General features: G+C 42.1%; 1 long non-coding RNA gene and 1 pseudogene across 1 annotated transcript; one reads left to right on the top strand and one right to left on the bottom strand.

Moving 5' to 3' along the window:
* Positions 1–412: 412 nt before the first annotated feature.
* LOC125150292 (ubiquitin-conjugating enzyme E2 E3-like) lies at positions 413–1,044 on the bottom strand (annotated as a pseudogene).
* A 1,768-nt stretch (positions 1,045–2,812) lies between these two features.
* LOC125150293 (uncharacterized) lies at positions 2,813–7,655 on the top strand. The gene is made up of 2 exons (XR_007146297.1): positions 2,813–2,874; positions 7,253–7,655. It is a non-coding gene; the product is annotated as an uncharacterized LOC125150293 (long non-coding RNA).
* The last annotated feature ends 2,211 nt before the right edge of the window (positions 7,656–9,866 follow it).

The following is a 9,866-nucleotide window of genomic DNA, read 5'->3' on the forward strand; positions in this document are numbered from 1 at the left end:
CTCTCATTACAAACTGACAAAGGGAAAAGGGAAAACCCTTTTCGCCACAGCATGAACCCCATAGTTAGAAATAGGTCTGGGTTTTATGCAAATGACACAATTCCTAGTCATCTATGGCTGCTTTTATGACTTTATACAGATTATGAATTAGGTAAAAGGCACTATACTATTCGTTAGACTTCAGGATCACTATCCTCAGTCCCATCACACGAAATATATTCTGACATCCCAAAGAAGCAAGACTTGCGAGTAGGTGTTTTAAACGTAGCTAATCTACAGCTACAAAGTTCTATGCTTAGTAGCATTTACCTTCTGGGGGAGTCTTCCAGTGCCCAAAGGATAAAAGCAGAGACTGGAATCAGTACAACCTATACCCAGAAGTCTGGGCTGTAAAAGCCATACAATTTGCAGCACAGTGAGAAGATGCCCTTTCCTTCACACCACACACAAAGTATGAATTATGCTGCCTCTCTCTTGTTCCAGTGCGTGGCTATCCCGTCACGTTCTGCTCTGTTGGTCAAATACTGAGCGGCTCTGCTTCCAACCAGAGGATCCAGAGGTGTGCAGGACGCCAGTGAGAACAAACCGACAACAAACCCTTCGAAATAGTCAAAGCAGGACTCCAGGCGTCTTTAAGGATGCCCAGGCTGATGACTCCCTGATTGTTGATGTTGCACAGATTCTGGTGCAGAAAATAGACTTAAATGGATCATCAGATGAAAATGAGATGTCCAGAAAAAACTCAGAACCTGGTGGGCCAAGTGTAGTCGGTCTCCGTTCATAATGTTGTCTCCCTTAGGCCCAATGCCACAGTTAGGAGAATCAAGGGCTCTTTCGGCCAGGTTCACTCTGAATTCTTTCAGCACTAGTGGATAACTTCGCAGTGGTTTTGCTAGAGACTTTGGGGTGTTTCTTCTGCTGGGTGGCAGAAGGTTTTCTTTCTTCTTCAGGCTTTAGAGCAGCTGGCTCTCGCTGGTCCGCATCTGAACCACCATGGCTGGTGCTGCAGCCCTCATCATCAGATCTCTGCCTGTCCCCAGACATCCGGGTGAGGTCATTTCTTGGAAAACTCTGCCAGCTGCCCTGCCCGCTTGCACATCATTACAGTATGTTGGGGAGTGGGGAACCCTTCCTTAGGGAAATAGAGGCAGCTGGGGAGGAAAGCGGGGAGGCAGAGGGAAAAAGAAGTCAGGGAGCCTTTGGCCAGGGAGTATGGAACATTGGAAGTTGGAAGAGGGCTGTGCAGTGTTGTCCCGTTGCCTTTGGAGAAAAGGGGGTTAGGAGCTCGACAGGGTAAGGGCATGTGCTCTAGCGAGCCCCCCAGCTCCTCCCCGCCTGCAGTCCACAAGGTGCAAGAACACTCGCCAAGACTTCAGGGGAACAGGCATTCTCCTAATGGTTAGTGGGTGTGTGAACTGCAACAACCCTCTGGAGAAAAATTTAGCAGGAGCTATCAAAATTACAAATGCCATACACTTAGACCAGGCATATCTACTCCTAGTCATTTAACACTTTTTCTTCCAGACATGGGAAATGACTCACATGCAGGGTCATTATATAATTGCAGCTTTCTTTGTAATACCAATGAACTGGGAACAACTTAAATGTCAGGAAGAGACAAATAAAGGTAATGAGGAGGCTCTTTTTGTATTAAGAGGAAGTTCCCAGGGTGCCTGGGTGGCTCAGTCAGTTCAGCATCCGACTTGGGCTCAGGCCATGATCTCGCGGTTGGTGGGTTCGAGCCCCACATGGGGCTCTGTGCTGACAGCTTGGAGCCTGGAGTCTGCTTCGGGTTCTAGGTCTCCCTCTCTCTCTGCCCCTCCCCCACTCACTCTGTCTCTCTCAAAAATGAATAAACATTAAAAAAAATTTAAAAAGAAAGTTCCCTGTGATGTGTTGTTAAGGGGAAAATAAAAGGGGCAGCACGACAGATATGCTGGAAGGAAGATAGACTATATTTGTACCAACCAAAAAACCAGTATCTGAATGTATAAACAAACTAATACAAGATACCTGGATGATGCGAGGTGGAGCTAGAAGGTGGGGTGAGAAAACGGTAGACCTTTTCATCATTCTTGAAATTTTAAGCATTTTTTTTTTTTTTTAGCAAAGAAGGGATGTGAGGGGAGAAAGTGGAAACAATAAGCTTAGCAATCTATCTATATAGATAGAGGTCTGTGTGAGGTGCTATAACAAAAATACCATAGACCAAGAGGCTTATAAACAAGAGAAATTTCCTACAGTTCTGGAGGCCAGGAGGTCGGCACTGGCAGAGTCAGTGTCTGGTGAGAGCCCACTTTCTCGTAGCCTTGTTGCTGTGTCCTCACTGGCCAATGGGGCAAGAGTTTCCTCAGAGCTTCTTTTAGAAGAACACTGATCCTGTTCATAAGGGCTCCACCTCTCAATCCCATCACTCTGAGGGGTGGGATTTCAACATATGAATTTTAGGAGGACACAAACATTTAATCTATAGCACAATTATTTATGGTTTTCTAATAAGGAGGGGTTGGGGCTCTGCAAAAAAATGGTAGCCAGAGGGCACTGTAGGGTCAAAATGAGAGTCTTTTTTTTTAATTAAAGATAGGGGACATTCAGCGTGTTTTCAGGCTGATGGGGATGATCCAGACACTTAGATTGTATCATGCCTTTTGCTATATTACTGAACCTTTTTTAAAAATAAAATTTTTAATGTTTATTTTTTTTGAGAGAGAGAGAGAGAGAGAGAGAGAGAGAGAGACTGAGTGGAAGAGGGGCAGAGAGAGGGAGACACAGAATCTGAAGCAGGCTCCAGGCTCTGAGCTGACAGCTTGAACCCACAAACCATGACATCGTGACCTGAGCTGAAGATGGACTCTCAACGACTGAGCCACCCAGGTGCCCATATTTTACTGAGCCTTTTAAGTATTTCTTTTTCCATTAGATAAAAAGTTCCCTGAAAAGGAGTACCATACCTTCCCGTCTCTGTATCTCCTGCACCTCGCCTGTTTCTGACATACAGTAGGTGCTCAGCACATGTGTGTTGAGTGATGTTATTGAAAACCCTCCCATGGCTGTCCACCATCTGAATCTGTCCGTAACATCTCAGCCCCAAGTTCAGACTTGCATCTCCTCCCTGTAGTCAGGTCAGTGTGGGTTCAAATCCTCAGGAAAGACTCCCCAAAAGCAGCACAACTTCAAGCAGATGAAGAGGAGAAAGGAAGGCCTTGCTGACAGCGGGAATGACACGAGCAAAATTAGTGGGACGTCGCTAATGACCGTGATGACACGGTGTAGGGATGACGAGGGTTGCTGACATTCATTGACAGTCTGCTGTGCACCAAGAACTGTTGAACTTTTTCACGTGTTGATTCATTTAACCCTGACAAGAACTCTATGAGGAAGGTATTACCACCATTTTCAGTTGGGGAAACTAAGGCAGAGAGAGAGCAAGTAAGTTGTCCAAGGTCACATAGCTATTAAGGAATGAAAACACATGGGACAAAAAGAAGATTGCCCTAATAAAGCGAGTTGATTTGATTCAAACAATCAAACAAACAAAAAGAAGGGTTTATTCTTGTACTTTTCCTGTCATTCCTGTTCCTTCCTGCCCACCACCAAATATTTCATAAATATATGCCTGAGCTTATTTGCCACAACTCTGCAAAAACATCCCTTAGTCCCTGACCCAATGGGTGAGGAATCCATTGTAATTCTTGCTCCTGGATATAGTTACAGAAATAATGCCAACGAGTTTTCCTAGCTTCATTTCTTTGATTTCACTTCCTTTCCCAAACACACTGGGGCATGTTTAAAATTAGTTTCTTTCTACAAGCAGAAATTTGCCCTTGAAATTCAGATTTGTGTCTACCGTGATTTTTTTTTTTTTCCCTGCTTCCTTGACTTGGGCCAAATATGAGACCTAAATGCATAAACTCATTTCCTCCTTTACTACTTCTCTTGCTTTCCATATTCATGCCTCCCTTTGGAAAATCTCCCTTTTCCCAAACACACTTGAAAAACTCATTTACCAGCGAGTTAGGGGAAATTTTACTTTTACTTACTGCTCTTGGGATTACTTGAACTTAACGCTATTGAATATAAAAAAATGTTCTCTTTCATCAGGTTTCTCCTGGTTGAGAACCACCTGAAGGCCCTGTTATGGGCTGAACTGTGCCCCTCCCCCAAATTATTAAGTTGAAGCCCTAACCCAGGTACTTCAGAATGTGGCTAGTTTTAGATAAGGTCTTTAATGAGGTAATTCAGTTAAAATGAGGTCTTTCAGATGGGCCCTAATTTAATATGACTGGAGATCAGCACACAGGCACACACGAAGGAAGGACCATCTGAAGACACAGAGAGGAGGCCATTTACAGCCAAGCAGAGAGGCCCCGGAACAAACCAATCCTCCCAACGTCTTTGTCTCAGACTTCTAGCTCCAGAATTGTTAAGAAAATTAATTTCTGCCATTTAACCACCTAGTTTGTGGTATTTTGTTATGACAGCCCTAGGAAATTAATACACGCCCCCAACTCTACACTCACCCCCTTACTGTGTCACTCAGCCTCCAAACCTGTATGTTCAACAGCCCGCTGGACTGGGTACCCCGCAGACACTTCACACGCAGTGTGTCCAAAGCAGAAGCCTCTGCCTGCCCTTCCTCCAGAGCTCCCCATCTCAGTGATGGGGACAAACCAGAAATCTATGTGCCATTCTTGCCTCAGCTGTCCCTCCATTCCCACTTCTATCAGTTATAAAGTTCTGTCCATTCTACCTCTTGAATCTCCTCATTTCTTAACTTTTTGTTTGCACTGAAAGATGTCAAACCCAGGGACACCTGGGTGGCTCAGTCATGATCTCGTGGTTCGTGAGTTTGAGCCCCACATCCGGCTCACCGCGGTCAGTACAGAGGCCGCTTTGGATCCTCTGTCTCCTGCTCTCTTTGCCCTGCCCCTGCTTGAGCTCTCTCAGAAATAAGTAAAACATTAAAAACTTAAAAAAAAAAAAAAAGAGGAAGAAAGAAAAATGTCAAACCCAAAGAAAAATTGAAAGAATATAATGAATACCTGTATATGCCTCACTAAATTATTTAATATTTTCTATATTTGTTTCCACTTCCCCCATATATACTATTTTTACATACTATTCTGTGTATACATACTATATATATAATAGTATATATTATTTTTTTTTCCTGAGCCATTTGAAACTCCATTACAAACACCATGGTATTTCACCTCTGAATATTTCAGCACGCACTTTTTAATAAAGGTATCCTTGCCACATAGCCTCAATATCACTACTGTACCTAGAACTTAACATTTAAGTAATACATTTTAATATACTATCCATATTTAAATTTTACCAGTTGTCCCCAAATATCTTCTTTCCCTTCTCCTTCCTTTTCCCTTCCCCATTCTTTCGCACACCATATATACATTTAAAAAAATTTTTTTTCTTTAACATTTATTTATTATTGACAGACAAGGAGCGTGAGCAGGGGAGGGGTAGAGAGAGGGGGAGACACAGAATCTGAAGCAGGCTCCAGGCTCTGAGCTGTCAGCACAGAGCCCGATGCGGGGCTCGAACTCACAGACTGCGAGATCGTTAACTGAGCCGAAGCCAGTTGCCCAACCAACTGAGCCACCCAGGCACCCCACACCATATATACATTTAACATGAGTACATACAGATACCTCCAATTCAAATCTAATGCCACAAGATTCTATGTTTTCTCTACATGTATGTATCCCACAATGTAAGCCCTAGTTCCCAAGACATCAATAGATACAATTGCTCTAGATCTTACAATATATACAAAATAGTTTCAGTTATGAGACTACTACATCTATCATTAGCAAACTTACTAAGTAAAATTTAAGATCTTTTGTGCTTCTTTTGGTCCTTAGAATATATCTCTCACCAGGAATATATGGTCTGAATATTGTATTCAAGTTTCTTGAAGTTTTTTAAATTTTCTTCTGTAATGTTTATTTGTTTTTGAGAGAGAGACAGAGAAAGAGTGTGAACAGGGTAGGGCCAGAGAGAGGGAGACACAGAATCGGAAGAAGGCTCCAGGCTCCGAGCTGTCAGCACAGGGCCCAAGGTGGGGCTCGAACTCCTGAACCAAGAGATCATGACCTGAGCCGAAGTCGGATGCCTACCCGACTGAGCCACCCAGATGCCCCTCAAGTTTCTTGAAATTTTTAATCTGACTATATTTTAATTTGAAATTCAGTTAATTTGTTTATCTTAAATTTTGTGATTTTTAAAAAAATCCTTTTATTTTAAAAAATATTTACATTCACATAGAAGTCAAAACTTTATAAAAGGAATACTCAAAGTACTAATGTTAGCAAGATGGCCAAACAAGACACTCCTTGCTCATATCTGCCACCTGCCACACACAATAATCTGGCATCCATCCAGGGACAAAAGGGTCTTTGAGGGAGCTTTGAGATCCAGGTAGATTGTGAAACCCTGATGCAGTCCAAAACCAAGGAGAGCTGTTGTGAGAAGGCAAGCCTGTGGCCAGGCTGCTGATTCACCAACTGTGGTCATGGCTACAGATGCAGAAACAGCTCTGTACCCTGAGGACTTGGCTATAGCCCCATTTGGCTTTGGTTCTGTCACCAGCACCATATGCTAAAGAACTTGGGAGGAGTCACACCTACACATGCACTGGGTAACAGGCATACGGATCCCAGTCCTGGCTGCAGACACCGAGGTGGCCAGTGAACTGTCTCCAAGACACTCTTGGCTGGGATCCAGCAGCCCCCGAAAGTAAGCCTGCCAAACTTGGTCAAACTGTAGATTTTGAAACAGCCCTGGAACTGGACTCTAGCCCATCCTAGCAGCAGTCTGTGAACTCCTGCTGGCACAAGGACCTGGCAGGAGATACTCCCATCTGTCACCTGGAGATCTTGAAAGGACCCTATACATGGCTCTGACCCCTCCAGCCATGGTCACACAGCAATCCAGCCCACCCAGGGACCTGATAGGAGACAAGCCAATCCATGCTTCCACAGACAAGGATGTCCTATTTTCATTACTGTTCCCTCCACCCTATTGCCACTTGGTAATCAATTTAATTAGGTGGTCAATTAACAAATCGAGATGTGTTCATTTTATTCCCTTATTAAAAAAGTAACTTGCTTTTCTCAAAAATATATCTGGAAAACCAGTCTATATTATTTCCTAGAGATAGTCGCCATCCTTTTTACTGCAACATACCATGTTTCCTTAATTCTAAGACTCACATTCCTTTCTATTTCAGCATTTCAACACCAAAACCAGTCTTAAATCGGTGCCAAATGAATCTACCAGCCACAAGGCAGAGAGAGAAGTTGTCACAGTTTTTTCCTGTACCGTTCCCTATTCATTTGCTTCTTAATCCAAGTGAAATACTTGAAAGAGCAGCATCATATGAAGTTCAATTCTGCATACTTTGGATTGCTATTTGTTTCTGACCATGTGCTTAAAATTATTGTGATGTAGTATTAAAACAAAAAGTTGCCATTTATGCGAATGATGGCCTGTCATATACCAGACAGTGCAATTAAATGTAGTAGACACAGCCAAGTCTCTGGGGAGCAATGATAAATTTCAGGGCAAAGGTTAGTGTGAGCCATTTATGCATCAGGAAGGACAGAGGCACTAGACATTTATCAGTTCAAAGCTTTCAGCTGATTTGCAAGAGAAGCTTTTATAATTCCAGCTTTACTAATGAAGAAAAAAAGACCAAATACAAAATAGAGTTGGTGGGAATGCAAACTGGTGCAGCCGCTCTGGAAAACAGTATGGAGGTTCCTCAAAAAATTAGAAATAGAACTACCCTACGACCCAACAATTGCACTACTAAGTATTTATTCACAGGATATAGGGGTGCTGTTTCGAAGGGGCACATGCACCCCCATGTTTATAGCAGCACTATCAACAATAGCCAAAGTATGTAAAGAGCCCAAATGTCCATCGATGGATGAATGGATAAAGAAGATGTGGTGTATATATATACAACGGAGTATTACTTGGCACTCAAAGAGCATGAAATCTTGCCATTTGCAACTATGTGGATGGAAGTGGAGGGTATTATGCTAAGTGAAATTAGAGAAAGACAAATATGACTGCACTCATATGAGGACTTTAACAGACAAAACAGATGAACACAAGGGAAGGGAAATAAAAATAATATAAAAACAGGGAGGGAGACAAAACAGAAGAGACTCATAAATATGGAGAACAAACAGGGTTATTGGAGGTGTTGTGGGAGGGGGGATGGGCTAAATGGGTAAGGGGCACTAAGGAATCTACTCGTGAAATCACTGTTGCACTATATGATAACTAATTTGGATGTAAATTAAAAAAAATTAAAAGAATAGAGTTGGAATCCTGGCTACTGTTTCTAGTCCTCAAAAGTTTTCAGGTGATTCTAAAACTGACAATCAAGATTACATACACAGGGTGCCTGCTTTCTTTTTTTTTTTTTTTTTAATTTTTTTTTCTTTTTTCAGGGTTTTTATTTATTTTTGGGACAGAGAGAGACACAGCATGAACGGGGGAGGGGCAGAGAGAGAGGGAGACACAGAATCGGAAACAGGCTCCAGGCTCCGAGCCATCAGCCCAGAGCCTGACGCGGGGCTCAAACTCACGGACTGCGAGATCGTGACCTGGCTGAAGTCGGACGCTTAACCGACTGCGCCACCCAGGCGCCCCAGGGTGCCTGCTTTCAATGCTGCTATTTGACATTGTACTGGAAGGTCTTGCCAGAGCAATTAGGTATAAATGAACGGATAAATGAGTAGCATTCAAACTGAAAAGTCAAACTATCTCTATTCACAGATGACATGATCATATATATAGAAGATCCCAAAGGATTCACAAGAAAGCTAATAAACAAATTCAGCAGTTTTAGGAAATAAGATGAACCCACAAATATCAGTTGTGTTTCTATACACCAGCAATGAACAATCTGAAAAGGCAATTAAGAAAACAATCTAAAAGAATAAAATACGTAGGATTAAAATGAATCAAGGAGGTAAAAGACTTGCATGCTGAAAACCACAAAACATCACTGAAATAATTTAAAGAAGACCTAAATAAATGGAAAGACATTCTGTGTTCATGAACTGGAAGACTCCATGTTGTAAAGATGATAAAATTGATCTATAGATTTAATGTAATCCCTATCAAAATTCCAAGGGCATATTTTGCATAAGTGGCATACAATTCATATGGAATTACAAGGATCCCAAAAAGCTAAGAGAATCTTGGAAAAGAAGAACCAAATCAAGGACTCACACTTTCTGATTTCTGAAACTTCCCACAAATCAAAACAGCATGGTACTAGCATAAGGATTGACATATAGACCAATGGAAAACAAGTGAGAGTGCAGACTCATAGATCTATGGCCAACTGATATTCAACAAGGGTGCCAAGATCATTCAATGAGGGAAAGAATAGTCTCATTAACAAATGCTGGTGGGCCAACTGGATATCTACATGCAAAAGAATAAAGTTGGACTCACTACCTCATGCAATATTAACAAATCAACTCAAAATGGATCAGTGGCCTAAATATAAGAACTCAAGCCATGCAATTCTTGAAAGAAAATATAGGGGGACGCCTACCTGGCACAGTCAGGGGAGTGTGGTGCTCTCGATCTCATGGTCGTGAGTTCAAGCCCCACGCTGGATGTAGAGATTAAATTTTAAGATTTTATTTAATAACATATAAGTGTAAATCATCATGACTTTGGATTTGGCAAATCGATTTGTCTCAGATACAGCACCAAAAGCATGAATGTAAAGAAAAAAAAATGGACTTCATCAAAATTAAAAACTATTGTACATCAAAAGACATTAACAAGAAAGCGGAAAGACACTCTTGGCC

This window comes from Prionailurus viverrinus, chromosome D4, assembly GCF_022837055.1.
Source record: "Prionailurus viverrinus isolate Anna chromosome D4, UM_Priviv_1.0, whole genome shotgun sequence".
NCBI lineage: Eukaryota > Metazoa > Chordata > Mammalia > Carnivora > Felidae > Prionailurus > Prionailurus viverrinus.